Here is a 14,260-nt window from a genome sequence, read left to right as displayed (position 1 = left end):
CTTCCTCAAAACTTCAAAGTGTGTATCACAATGTTCTCCAGTCCTCAATTTCTCAAATTAATTGTAAAAAAGGGTTCCATCCTGATGCACCATCAATGACCACAAGATGAAATGGTGAAGAATTGAGGCTTTATTGCGCTAGTTGTTGAGCCTCCTGCAGCTGGAACAGAATGGAGGCAGCTCAGGAGAGAGCACACTTTTATACAGAGAGCCTGCTGGGTGGAGCCAGCAGGCCGGGGTTTACTGTATTAACCGTAATGCACGTAGTGTATAACCAGTGGTGTTGAGCACATTCACCCCCTGTTTAAAATAAAAGAGTCCAGCGGGGTGAAGCAACATTACAGTGTATTGGCGGTCCTCCGGGCGGATGGGGAGCTGGTGGTATGCAGACTTCAAGTCAACTGTGGAGAAGGCTCAATACTGCAAAATCTGGTTGACCATATGCATGGAAGTGGGTACGCGTCGAGCTGCGTGGACCGGTTGATCGTCTGACTGTAGTCGATGACCACTTGAGCGCTCCAGGCGCTGTTACTGGCCTCAATGACCCCCTCCCACAGAAGACGTTGGACTTCCGACCTGATAAAGGTCCTGTCCTGTGCACTGTACCGTCTGCTCATCGTGGCGATGGGCTTACAGTCCGAGGTGAGGTTCGCTAAGAGTGAGGGCGGGCCGACCTTAAGGGTCGTGAGATGGTGAGGGGGGGCAGGGGTCCGCCGAACTTTAGGGTAAGGCTCTGGAGGTGGCACTGAAAATCTTGGCCTAGTAACAGCGCAGAGATGGACACAATGTAGAGGACGTAGAGCCTGAAGTTACTGTACTCTACACCCTGTACGGAGAGGGCCGCGATGCAGTACCCCCGGATCTGTACGGAATGGGATCCGGAGGCGAGGGAGATTTTCTGGGTGATGGGGAGGACTGGGAGGGAACAGCGCCTTACCGTAGCAGGGTTGATGAAACTCTCCGTGCTCCCGGAGTCAAAGAGGCAGGTCGTCTCGTGCCCGTTGATCCATACAATCGTTGCAGCGGTCGCGAGGTTGAGGGCCCGAGACTGGTCGGGGGTGATAGAGGCGAGCTGCGGAAGTTGATGGGAGGGCTAGTCGGCGGTGGCAGAGATATCGGTGGCCCGCGAGCGGCCAGGCGAGCAGAGGTCTTGGGATGTGTTCCATGATGGTGGCACCAAAGATGGCGGCTCCCACGGGCCGCAGGTGGCGGGCGGCAACGAAGATGTGTGCGCCCCTGGATCGCACGTGGGGGTTGTAGCGATGCTGGGCCTGGAAACGGCAGCGACCGATCGGGTCTGGCAAACGGAGACAAAGTGGCCCTTCTTACCACACCCGTTGCAGGTCACGCTCCGTGCTGGGCAGCGTTGTCTGGGGTGTTTGTTATGGCCACAAAAGTATAATTTGGGGCCTCCGGAGTTTGTTGGCTGCCACGTGGTGCAGGCTTGTGGTATACCCGGGTCGGACGATGGTGGGGCCCATGATGCCCACGAGGATGCCGCGTGGTCGGAGGTGTAGGGCTCTAGATTGCGGGAGGCCACTTCCAGGGAATTAGCAAGCTGTACAGTCTCTGCAAGGTCGAATGTACCCCCTTCCAATAATCGCTGGCGGACGTAATTGGATTTAATGCCCGTGACATAGGCATCTCTGATCAGCAGTTCTGTGTGTTGGAATGCTGACACCGCCTGGCAATTACTGTTTCTGCCAAGTATCCGCAAGGAACGCTGGAAATCGTCCTGAGACTCCCCCGGGAGTTGCAGTCTCATGGCCAGGAGGTGCCTGGCGAATACCTGATTAACAGTCTTGATGTACTGTCCTTTTAGTAGAGCCATCGCTTCCATGTAAGTGGGAGCGTCCCAAATGAGGGGGAAGACTTGTGGGATCACCCGTGAGTAGAGGATCTGGAGCTTCTGGGGTCTGAGAGGGCTTCTGTGGATGCTCCGAGGTATCTTTCAAAGCAGGCTAGCCAGTGCTCGAAGGTGGCTGCGGCGTCGACTGCGTGAGAGTTCAGCTCCAGGCAATCTGGCTTGATTCAGATGTTCATGTTTAAAATTCTAGTGCAATAAATTGATGCACCATCAATGACCACGAGATGAAAATGGTGAAACTATTGTGGCTTTATTGCACAAGGTGTTAAGCCTCCTGCAGCTGGAACCAGAATGGAAGCAGCGCAGGAGAACATACACTTTTATACATCGCCTGCTGGGAGGAGCCAGCAGGCTGGGATTTACTGTATTGACTGTAGTACAGTGGCAGTACCGTAATACACGTAGTGTATAACCAGTGCTGTTTACTACACATCCGAGTCTGGTTGAGATTTTTCTGTGGTGTATTGTACTTACACATACTCAACTGTAGGGAGCCAAACTGAACATTTTATTTTCACCTCTCCAACAGAGAGGGCAGGAGAGAGGACAATATTACAAAAGGCTTGAGTATTTCAGTAAATTTCAGGCGTGATATCATGGCCTCGTCGCAGCCGACTTGGTGGCGTCTAAAGGCCATTGAATCTTGCGAGAGACCTATCGTGAGATCCGCGATGCTTGAAATGCCTCATGTGATTTAATGAGCCATTAGGCTTATTCAAATATGTCTGCACTGTATTCTCTCGAGGCCTGGGAACTAATGGACTCGGCTTGGAGACCTCGCCTTGACACCTGGGGGGGGGGGGGGGGGGGGGGTCTCAGAGGCTATTCGAGCCCCTGGTGGCTAGGCTCTGGGCAGGGTGGTACCCTCCCACTCTCTCTGGCAGCTGGGTCCCTTGGCATTGCCAGCCTGTCACCTTAGCACTGCCACCTTGTGGTAGACCGTATTATATGTATTACGGTACCTGTGTTGGAGGTACTACTGTATTAGAGATACGTGGGTAAAGCCCTGTCTGCTGGCTCTGCCCAGTGGACGGTATAAAGAGGTGTTCATCCCCGGCCATTTTCTGTTACGAGCTGCTGGGGAACACATGTTGCCTAATAAAGCCTTCGATTATTCTCTAATCTCGCTTTCGCAATAATTGATCATGCATCAATTTATTAGTCAAGACATTGAAAGATGGAGCTCCGCATCAAGCTGGAACGTCTGCAACTGAGCCCCCACGCGGCAAACGCTTCGGCCACCTTTGATCATGGCTGGCTTGCTTCCAGAGCTACATCAGGACATGCACAGACCCACCCACCGAGGATCAAAAGTTGCAGATCCTCTACTCGAGGGTGAGTCCCGAAATGTTTCCACTCATCAGGGATGCGTCTCACTACCCTGAAGCTATGGCACTGCTGAAAGGGCATGATATTCACCCGGTGAACCAAGTATATGCTAGACATCTTCTGGCCACCAGGCACCAAATCCTGGGGAATCCCTGGACGACTTCTACCATGCCCGGCTAGCCCTCGGTAGGAACTGCGACTGTTGCCAAGTTTTGCCTACCGAGCACATTGAACTCTTAATTCGGGACGCCTTCGTCACAGGCATGCTGTCCACACAGATAGAACATAGAACAGTACAGCACAGAACAGGCCCTTCGGCCCTCGATGTTGTGCCGAGCAATGATCACCCTACTTAAACCCACGTAACCCGTATACCCGTAACCCAACAATCCCCCCATTAACCTTACACTACGGGCAATTTAGCATGGCCAATCCACCTAACCCGCACATCTTTGGACTGTGGGAGGAAACCGGAGCACCCGGAGGAAACCCACGCACACACGGGGAGGACGTGCAGACTCCACACAGACAGTGACCCAGCCGGGAATCGAACCTGGGACCCTGGAGCTGTGAAGCATTGATGCTAACCACCATGCTACCGTGAGGCCCTAAGATCTGCCAGCGGCTGTTAGAAGGAGATACACTAGATCTTCAGGAGGCAAGGAGACTCGCAAACTCTTTAGAGTTGGCCTCCCGTAACGCCCAGGCGTACACCCCCGGCAGCGCGGTATCCCCCTAGACAGCATGGATTCCACCTGCTTCCGACCTGACCTCATCCTCCAATTCACCGCAAGCCTGCGCCGCACGGCAGCCGGTCAACCCCGGGGTGCCTTAATGCTACTGGGCTGGTTTAGCTCACTGGTCTAAATCGCTGGCTTTTAAAGCAGACCAAGCAGGCCAGCTGCACGGTTCGATTCCCGTACCAGCCTCCCCGGACAGGCGCCGGAATGTGGCAACTAGGGGCTTTTCACAGTAACTTCATTGAAGCCTACTCGTGACAAGAAAGCGATTTTCATTTTTCATTCATTGTGGGCAGACCAAACACCCCCGGCAATGCTGCCCGGCCCGATCAGAAACGTGCAAAGGATGCATTAGGAAGGGGCACTTTGTGGCGGTATGCCAGGCCCGGTCGGCCGTCTCCGCACACCCCGCGGGCGACCCGGTCACGCCGCCATCTTGGACTCTGCAGGCCACGTGCAGCCCGTGGGTGCCGCCATCTTGTCCACCGACTGCCATGTGCGACCCATGGGGGCGGCCATCTTGGACACGCCGCAGGCCCCCGACCCGACAGGCCGTTTATCGCCTGCTGCGACCTCCTTCACCGCTGTTCAACCCGGGGCCTCCCAGCATCTTCCGCATCTCACCTCCATTACTCTGGACCAGCCTCGGCCACGGAACCTCATGACCGCAATGACGACGGTGGAACTCAACAGGCACAAGACGTCCTGTCGTTTCGACTCGGGAGCACGGGCAGCTATGTTCACCCCACCACAGTAAGGCGCTGCTCCCTCACGGTACACACCTCACTATCCAGGGCATAGAGTTTAATAACTTCCAGCTCTATGTCCTCCCCCACCTCTGTGCTGCCACACTCCTGGGCCTGGACTTCCAGTGCCACCTCCAGAGCCTGACTTTTAAATTCGGCTGACCCATACCCCCCCTCACCGTCACCGTCACCGTCACGACCCTTAAGGTCGACAGGTCTTCCCTGTTTGCAAACCTAACCCCGGATTGCAAACCCATTGCTACCAGGAGCAGAGGGTACAGTGCCCAGGACAGGACCTTCATTAGGTCGGAAGTCCAACGGCTGCTGAAGGAAGGTATTATCAAGGCCAGCAACAGTGGCAGTTATAAAGACCGGGGAGAAGCACAGGATCGTCATTGACTACAGTCAGACCATCAACCCGTACACGCAGCTCGATACATACCCCCTCCCATGCTTATCTGATTTGGTCAATCAGATTGCACAGTACAGGGTCTTCTCGACAGTAGACCTAAAGTCTGCCTACCACCAGCTCCCCATTCGCCCGGAGAACCGCCAATACATTGCATTCGCAGGAGATGGCCTCGTCTATCACTTCCTTAGGGTCCCCTTCAGTGTCACTAATGGGGTCTCGGTCTTCCAAGGGAAGATGGACCGGATGGTTGACCGGTACGGATTGCGGGCCTCCTTCCTGTACCTAGATAATGTCACCATCTGCCGCCACAATCAGCAGGACCACAACGCCAACCTCCGCAAATTCCTCCATACCGCCAAACTCCTTCATCTCACTTATAACAAGGAGAAATACATGTTCAGTACCAATCGCCTAGCCATCCTTGGCTATGTAGTGCAGAATGGAGTAATAGGGCCCGATCCCGATAGTATGCGCCCCCTTATGGAGTTCCCTCTTCCCCACTGCCCCAATGCCCTGAAATGATGCCTAGGGTTTTTCTCTTATTACGCCCAGTGGGTCCCCAATTACGCGGACAAGGCCCGCCCACTAATCCATCCACAGTTTTTCCCCTGTCGGCTGAGGCCCGCCAGGCCTTCAACCGCATCAAGGCGGACATCGCAAAGGCTACGATGCATGCTGTCGATGAGTCCCTCCCCTTTCAGGTCGAGAGCGATGCATCAGACGTAGCTCTGGCGGCCACCTTCAACCATGAGGGCAGTCCGGTGGCCTTCTTTTCCCGCACCCTCCATGCCTCTGAAATCCGTCACTCCTCTGTCGAAAAGGAGGCCCAAGCCATTGTAGAAGCTGTGCAGCCTTGGAGGCATTACCTGGCTGGCAGGAGATTCACGCTCCTCACTGACTAACGGTCGGTTGCCATCATGTTTAGTAATACGCAGCGTACCAAGATAAAAAAACAATAAAATCCTGAGGTGGAGGATCGAGCTCTCCACCTACAATTATGAGTACTTGTATCGTCCTGGGAAGCTCAATGAGCCTCCTGACGCCCTATCCCGTGGTACATGTGCCAGCGCATAAGTGGACCGACTCAGGCCCTACACGATGACCTCTGCCACCCGGGGGTCACCCGGTTCTTCCACTTCATCAAAACCCGCAACCTGCCCTACTCCATAGAGGAGGTCAGGACCGTCCCAGAAACTGCCAAATCTGCGCAGAGTGCAAGCCGCACTTCTACCGGCCAGATAAAGCACACCTGGTGAAGGCCTCCCACCCCTTTGAGCGCCTCAGTATAGACTTCAAAGGGCCCTTCCCCTCCACCGACCGCAACATGTACTTTCTGAACGTGGTCGATGAGTTCTCCCGGTTCCCTTTCGCCATCCCCTGTCCCAACATGACTGCAGCCACCGTCATTAAAGCCCTCCATAGTATATTCACACTGTTTGGTTTCCCCACCTACGTACACAGCGATAGGGGGTCCTCCTTTATGAGTGACGAACTGCGCGTCAATTCCTGCTCAGCAAGAGCATTGCCTCGAGCAGGACGACCAGCTACAACCCCCGGGGAAGCGGACAGGTGGAGAGGGAGAACGGGACGGTCTGGAAGGCCCTACGGTCTAGATATCTCCCGGTATCTTGCTGGCAGGAGGTCCTCCCTGATGCACTCCATTCCATAAGGTCACTTCTGTGTACCACAACTAATGAAACCCCCCCATGAACGTCTTCTTGTTTTTCCCAGGAAGTCCACCTCCGGGATTTCACTCCCAACATGGCTGGCAGCTCCTGGACCTGTCCTGCTCCGGAGACATGCACGGACCCATAAGTCTGACCCGTTGGTCGAGAGGGTCCACCTTCTTCATGCTAACCCGCAGTACGCCTACGTGGCACGCCCCGACGGACAGCAGGACACGGTCTCCCTCCGGGATCTGGCACCCGCTGGATCCCCATCCACCCGAACCATTCTTCTCTGCTCCACCCACTTCCCCACCAGAGCACATCACCGCAGCCCCCACCCCAGGAGGATCCGTCCTCCCACTGGTTCCAGCTGGAGGTAACGAAGCTGAGGACTGCACGCTCCCGGAGTCGAAAATGCCTGAGTCGGCGCCTGCATCACCACCGAGACTTCAACGGTTGCAGAGGGTCATCAAGGCCAGCAATCGATTGATTTCCTTATTGTAATTGTTACTGTGGTTGTTATTGTTACTGTTAAAGACTTTGCCACCACACCCGCCGAACCTTCCTTCAACAGGGGGTGAATGTGGTAGACCGTATTATATGTATTACGGGACCTGTGTTGGAGGTACTACTGTAGAACATAGAACGTAGAACATAGAACAGTACAGCACAGAACAGGCCCTTCGGCCCTTGATGTTGTGCCGAGCAATGATCACCCTACTCAAACCCACGTATCCACCCTATACCCGTAACCCAACAACCCCCCCCCCTTAACCTTACTTTTATTAGGACACTATGGGCAAACTATCATGGCCAATCCACCTAACCCGCATATCTTTGGACTGTGGGAGGAAACCGGAGCACCCGGAGGAAACCCACGCACACAGGGGGAGGACGTGCAGACTCCACACAGACAGTGACGCAGCCTGGAATCGAACCTGGGACCCTGGAGCTGTGAAGCATTTATGCTAACCACCATGCTACCCTGCTGCCCGCAGTGGGAGGGTGGGTTTGGAGGCCACGGTGGAAACGCAGAGGGGGGTCGAAAGAACAGGGCGGCATTTAAAAATGGCGTCTCGACCTGTGAATACTCTTCCGACACAGGTAAGCTGAGCTTGTCAGTGCAGCAAATTAGATACGTGCAGTCTCAGCAGGTCATTCCTCGCCAAGGCCAAAACAAACGGCAGGGGCCGGCAGTCTCCTCCCCGCCAGCCCCATTTTCCTGTGCTGTGCGCCCTCGCCAGGAGCGGGACTCTCTGCTCCCACAGCCGGCCAACTTTGTGGGCCACCCCACGCCGTCGGGAAACGCGCGGGCATGGGTGCGATGCCGATGAGGCGGAATATCCTGCCCATGGAGAATCCCGCAGAAGGTCTCAAAAAATAGCAATGTCGTTCTCGACAGCCAAACACCCCACTCAGTGCGCCCAAAATGGAGTTCTGTTTTTGTCCCATGAAATAGCACACTACATCTCTCTCTATATCTATCACTCTCCCTTTCCCATTCTCCTGGCTCCACAGCATTTAACTCACTCACTCCCACCCTCACACTCTCATCTCAGATTTGCTTCCTTTCTCTTTTTCTTCTCTTGGATTTACCTCTTTCTATCTTTCTCAGTGTTGAACTCCTGTCTTAGCAATTATCTCCTTCCCTCACTCTCTGAATGTTGAAACGTCTCCCTCTCCCTCTCGCACAGTTTGTTGCAGGATTTGCTGTTCCAGATATGTGATAATGAAATGGTAAACTGTTCAGAACAGCCTGTACTTGCTTAGCAGTTTGTAACTGTTTTTAGACCTGACCTTGTGTGAGGCACTCAAAGTTTCCAAGATTTTTCAACAGACTTTCAGTTCTTTGCTCTAGGATGGGTTTCATTCGAACCTAACAGTCTCCCATCTCACCACTTTGCTGTTTGATGCGTTTTAGGGTGCAGTTCCTGTTCAGCCCTCTATCAGGGATCAATATTGTCCCAACTTCATGAGGAGGAAGTCCTGTCCTCACATTCAAAATAGTTCGTAGGGACACGATCAATACACTTGAGTGGACACGCAGTGACTAGTCTCTCAGCACACTGTCAATACTGACCCTCCAAGTCTACATCCTCCTCAGTACAGAACCCTGACAGTGCAGCACTCCGTCTGTACTGACCCTCTGACAGTGCAGCACTCCCTCAGTACTGACCCTCTGACAGTGCAGCACTCCCTCAGTACTGACCCTCTGACAGTGCAGCACTCCCTCAGTACTGACCCTCTGACAGTGCAGCACTCTCTCAGTACTGACCCTCTGACAGTGCAGCACACCCTCAGTACTGACCCTCTGAGAGTGCAGCACTCCCTCAGTACTGACCCTCTGACAGTGCAGCACTCCCTCAGTACTGACCCTCTGACCGTGCAGCACTCCCTCAGTACTGACCCTCTGACAGTGCAGCACTCCCTCAGTACTGACCCTCTGACAGTGCAGCACTCCCTCAGTACTGACCCTCTGACAGTGCAGCACTCCCTCAGTACTGACCCTCTGACAGTACAGCACTCCCTCAGTACTGACCCTCTGACAGTGCAGCACTCCCTCAGTACAGACCCTCTGACAGTGCCGCACTCCCTCAGTACTGACCCTCTGACAGTGCAGCACTCCCTCAGTACTGACCCTCTGACAGTACAGCACTCCTTCAGGATTGACTCACAGACGATGCTTCTTCTGACAGTGCAGCACCTCCTTAATGCTTCCCTCTGACAGTGTAATACTCCCTTAGCACTGACCTTCCAACAATGCAGCACTCCCTCAGTACTGACCCTCTGACAGTGCAGCACTCCCTCAGTACTGACCCTCTGATACTGCAGCACTCTCTCAGTACTGACCCTCTGATAGTGAAACACTCCCTCTGTACTGACCCTCAACAGTACAGCACTCCCTCAGTACTGACTCACAGACAATGCATTTTCTATACTGCAGCACTTCCTTAATGCTGACCCTCTGACAGTGAAATACTCCCTTGGTAATGATGCTCCAACAATGCAGGACTCCCTTGGTACTGACCCTCCAACAATGCAACACTCCCTCAGTACGGACACTCTGACAGTGAAGCACTCCCTCAGTATTGACCCTCTGACAGTGCAGCCCTCCCTCAGTAGTGACCCTCTGACAGTGAAACACTCCCTCAGTGCTGACCCCCTGACAGTGCCGCACTCCCTTAGCACTGACCTTCCAACAGTGCAGCACTCCCTCAGTACTGAACCTCTGACAGTGCAGCACTCCCTCAGTCCTGACCCTCTGACAGTGCAGACGTCCCTCAATAGTGACCCTCTGACAGGGCGGCACTCACTTTGTACTGACCCTCTGATACTGCAACACTCCCTCAGTACTGACCCTCTGACAGTGCAGCAATCCCTCAAACTGACCCTCTGACAGTGCAGCAGTCCCTCAGTTCTGACCCTCTGACAGTGCAGCACTCCCTCAGAACTGATCGCCTGACAGTGCAGCACTCCCTCAGTACTAATCCACTGACAGTGCAGACCTCCCTCAGTAGTGACCCTCTGACAGTGCAGCACTCCCTCAGTACTGACACTCTGACAGTGCAGCACTCCCTCAGGACTAATCCACTGACAGTGCAGACCTCCCTCAGTTATGACCCTCTGACAGTGCAGCACTCCCTCATTACTGACCCTCTGACAGTGCAGCAGTCCCTCAGTTCTGACCCTCTGACAGTACAGCACTCCCTCAGTACTGACCCTCCGACAGTGCAGCACTCCCTCAGTACTGACCCTCTGACAGTGCAGCAGTCCCTCAGTTCTGACCCTCTGACAGTGCAGCAGTCCCTCAGTTCTGACCCTCTGACAGTACAGCACTCGCTCAGTACTGACCCTCCGACAGTGCAGCTCTCCCTCAGTACTGATCGTCTGAAAGTGCAGCACTCCCCCAGTACTGATCGTCTGACAGTGCAGCACTCCCTCAGTACTGACCCTCTGACAGTGCAGCACTCCCTCAGTACTGATCGTCTGAAAGTGCAGCACTCCCTCAGTACTGATCGTCTGACAGTGCGGCACTGCCTCAGTACTGACCCTCTGACAGTGCAGCACTCCCTCAGTACTGACACTCTGACAGTGCAGCACTCCCTCAGTACTGACCCTTTGACAGTGCAGCACTCCCTCAGTACTGACCCCCTGACAGTGCAGCACTTACTTAGCACTGACCTTCCAACAATGCAGCACTCCTTCTGTACTGACCCTCTGACAGTACACCACTCCCTCAGTACTGACCCTCTGACAGTACAGCACTCCCTCAGTACTGACCCTCCGACAGTGCAGCACTCCCTCAGTACTGACCCTCCGACAGTGCAGCACTCCCTCTGTACTGACCCTCTGACAGTACAGCACTCCTTCAGAATTGACTCACAGACGATGCTTCTTCTGATAGTGCAGCACCTCCTTAATGCTGCCCTCTGACAGTGTAATACTCCCTTAGTACTGACCCTCCAACAATTCAACACTCCCTCAGTACGGACACTCGGACAGTGCAGCACTCCCTCATTACAGACCCTCTGACAGTGCAGCACTCCCTCAGTACTGACCCTCTGATACTGCAGAACTCTCTCAGTACTGACCCTCTGACAGTGAAACACTCCCTCAGTACTGACTCACAGACAATGCATCTTCTATACTGCAGCACTTCCTTAATGATGACCCTCTGACAGTCAGCAATCCCTCAAACTGACCCTCTGACAGTGCAGCAGTGCCTCAGTACTGACCCTCTGACTGTGCAGCACTCCCTCAGAACTGATCGCCTGACAGTGCGGCACTCCCTCAGAACTGATCTTCTGAAAGTGCAGCATTCCCTCAGTACTGACCCTCTGACAGTGCAGCACTCCCTCAGTACTGCCCCTCTGACAGTGCAGCACTCCCCCAGTACTGATCGTCTGACAGTGCAGCACTCCCTCAGTACTGACCCTCTGACAGTGCAGCACTCCCCCAGTACTGATCGTCTGACAGTGCAGCACTCCCTCAGTACTGAAACTCTGACAGTGAAGCAGTCCCTCAGTACTGACCCTCTGACAGTGCAGCACTCCCTCAGTACTGACCCTATGACAGTGCAGCACCTCCTTAATGCTGCCCTCTGACAGTGTAAGACTCCCTTAGTACTGACCCTCCAACAATGCAACACTCCCTCAGTACTGACCCTCTGACAGTGCAGCACTCCCTCGGTACTGACACTCTGACAGTGCAACACTCCCTCAGTACTGAACCTCTGATACTCCAGCACTCTCTCAGTACTGACCCTCTGACAGTGAAACACTCCCTCTGTGCTGACCCTCAACAGTACAGCACTCCCTCAGTACTGACTCACAGACAATGCATCTTCTATACTGCAGCACTTCCTTAATGATGACCCTCTGACAGTGTAATACTCCCTTGGTAATGACCCTCCAACAATGCAGGACTCCCTTGGTACTGACCCTCCAACAATGCAACACTCCCTCAGTACAGACACTCTGACAGTGAAGCACTCCTTCAGTACAGATCCTCTGACAGTGCAGCATTCCCTCAGTACTGACCCTCTGACAGTGCAGCAATCCCTCAGCACTGACCCTCTGACAGTGCAGCATTCCCTCAGTACTGACCCTCTGACAGTGCAGCGCTCCCTCAGTACTGACCCTCTGACAGTGCAGCACTCCTTCAGTACAGATCCTCTGACAGTGCAGCATTCCCTCAGTACTGACCCTCTGACAGTGCAGCAATCCCTCAGCACTGACCCTCTGACAGTGCAGCATTCCCTCAGTACTGACCCTCTGACAGTGCAGCGCTCCCTCAGTACTGTCCCTCTGACAGTGCAGCACTCACTCAGTACTGAACCTGTGACAGTGCAGCACTCCCTCAGTACTGACCCTCTGACAGGACTGCACTCCCTCAGTACTGACCCTCTGACAATGCAGCAATCCCTCAAACTGACCCTCTGACAGTGCAGCAGTCCCTCAGAACTGATCGCCTGACAGTGCGGCACTCCCTCAGAACTGATCGTCTGAAAGTGCAGCACTCCCTCAGTACTGACCCTCTGACAGTGCAGTGCTCCCTCAGTATTGCCCCTCTGACAGTGCAGCACTCCCCCAGTACTGATCGTCTGACAGTGCAGCACTCCGCCAGTACTGATCGTCTGACAGTGCGGCACTCCCTCAGTACTGATCATCTGAAAGTGCAGGGGCAGCACGGTAGCATGGTGGTTAGCATAAATGCCTCACAGCTCCAGGGTCCCAGGTTCGATTCCCGGCTGGGTCACTGTCTGTGCGGAGTCTGTACGTCCTCCCCGTGTGTGCGTGGGTTTCCTCCGGGTGCTCTGGTTTCCTCCCACAGTCCAAAGATGTGCGGGTTAGGTGGATTGGCTATGCTAAATTGTCCGTAGTGTACTAAAAAGTAAGGTTAAGGGGGGTGTTGTTGGGTTACGGGTATTGGGTGGATACGTGGGTTTGAGTAGGGTGATCATTGCTCGGAACAACATCGAGGGCCGAAGGGCCAGTTCTGTGCTGTACTGTTCAAAAACAAAAGTACTGACCCCCTAACAGTGCAGCACTCCCTCAGTACTGACCTTCTGACAGTGCAGCACTCCCTCAGTACTGACCCCCTGACAGTGCAGCACTCCCTCAGTACTGACCCTCTGACAGTGCAGCACTCCCTCAGTACTGACCCCCTAACAGTGCAGCACTCCCTCAGTACTGACCTTCTGACAGTGCAGCACTCCCTCAGTACTGACCCCCTGACAGTGCAGCACTCCCTTAGCACTGACCTTCCAACAATGCAGCACTCCCTCATTACTGACCCTCTGACAGTGCAGCACTCCGTTCGCACTGGCCTTCCAACACTACAGACGTCCCTCAGTACTGACCCTCTGACAGCACTGCACTCCCTCAGTACTGACCCTCTGACAGTGCAGCACTCCCTCAGTACTGACCCTCTGACAGTGCAGCACTCACTCAGTATTGATCTACTGACAGTGCAGCACTCCCTCAGTACTGACCCCCTGACAGTGCAGAAATCCCTCAATAGTGACCCTCTGACAGGGCGGCACTCCCTCTGTACTGACCCTCTGACAGTGCAGCACTCCCTCAGTACTAATCCACTGACAGTGCAGACCTCCCTCAGTAGTAACCCTCTGACAGGGCAGCACTCCCTCAGTACTGACCCTCTGACAGTGCAGCAGTGCCTCAGTACTGACCCTCTGACTCTGCAGCACTCCCTCAGAACTGATCGCCTGAAAGTGCAGCATTCCCTCAGTACTGACCCTCTGACTCTGCAGCACTCCCTCAGAACTGATCGCCTGAGAGTGTGGCACTCCCTCAGAACTGATCGTCTGAAAGTGCAGCATTCCCTCAGTACTGACCCTCTGACTGTGCAGCACTCCCTCAGAACTGATCGCCTGACAGTGCAGCAATCCCCCAGTACTGATCGTCTGAAAGTGCAGCGCTCCCCCAGTACTGACCCTCTGACAGTGCAGCACTCCCTCAGTACTGCCCCTCTGACAG

General features: G+C 54.3%; 1 protein-coding gene across 1 annotated transcript in view; it reads left to right on the top strand.

Annotated features, from left to right (window-relative positions):
- LOC119964246 (probable voltage-dependent R-type calcium channel subunit alpha-1E) overlaps window positions 1–14,260 on the top strand; it is a 1,062,240-nt gene that overhangs the window by 16,358 nt on the left and 1,031,622 nt on the right. The gene's annotated exons all lie outside the window — the stretch shown is intronic.

The sequence above is a fragment of the Scyliorhinus canicula genome, chromosome 4 (assembly GCF_902713615.1).
Source record: "Scyliorhinus canicula chromosome 4, sScyCan1.1, whole genome shotgun sequence".
NCBI classification, from domain to species: Eukaryota; Metazoa; Chordata; class Chondrichthyes; order Carcharhiniformes; family Scyliorhinidae; genus Scyliorhinus; species Scyliorhinus canicula.
Note: the sequence above shows the minus strand (reverse complement) of the source record. Positions and strands in the feature narration are given on the sequence as shown.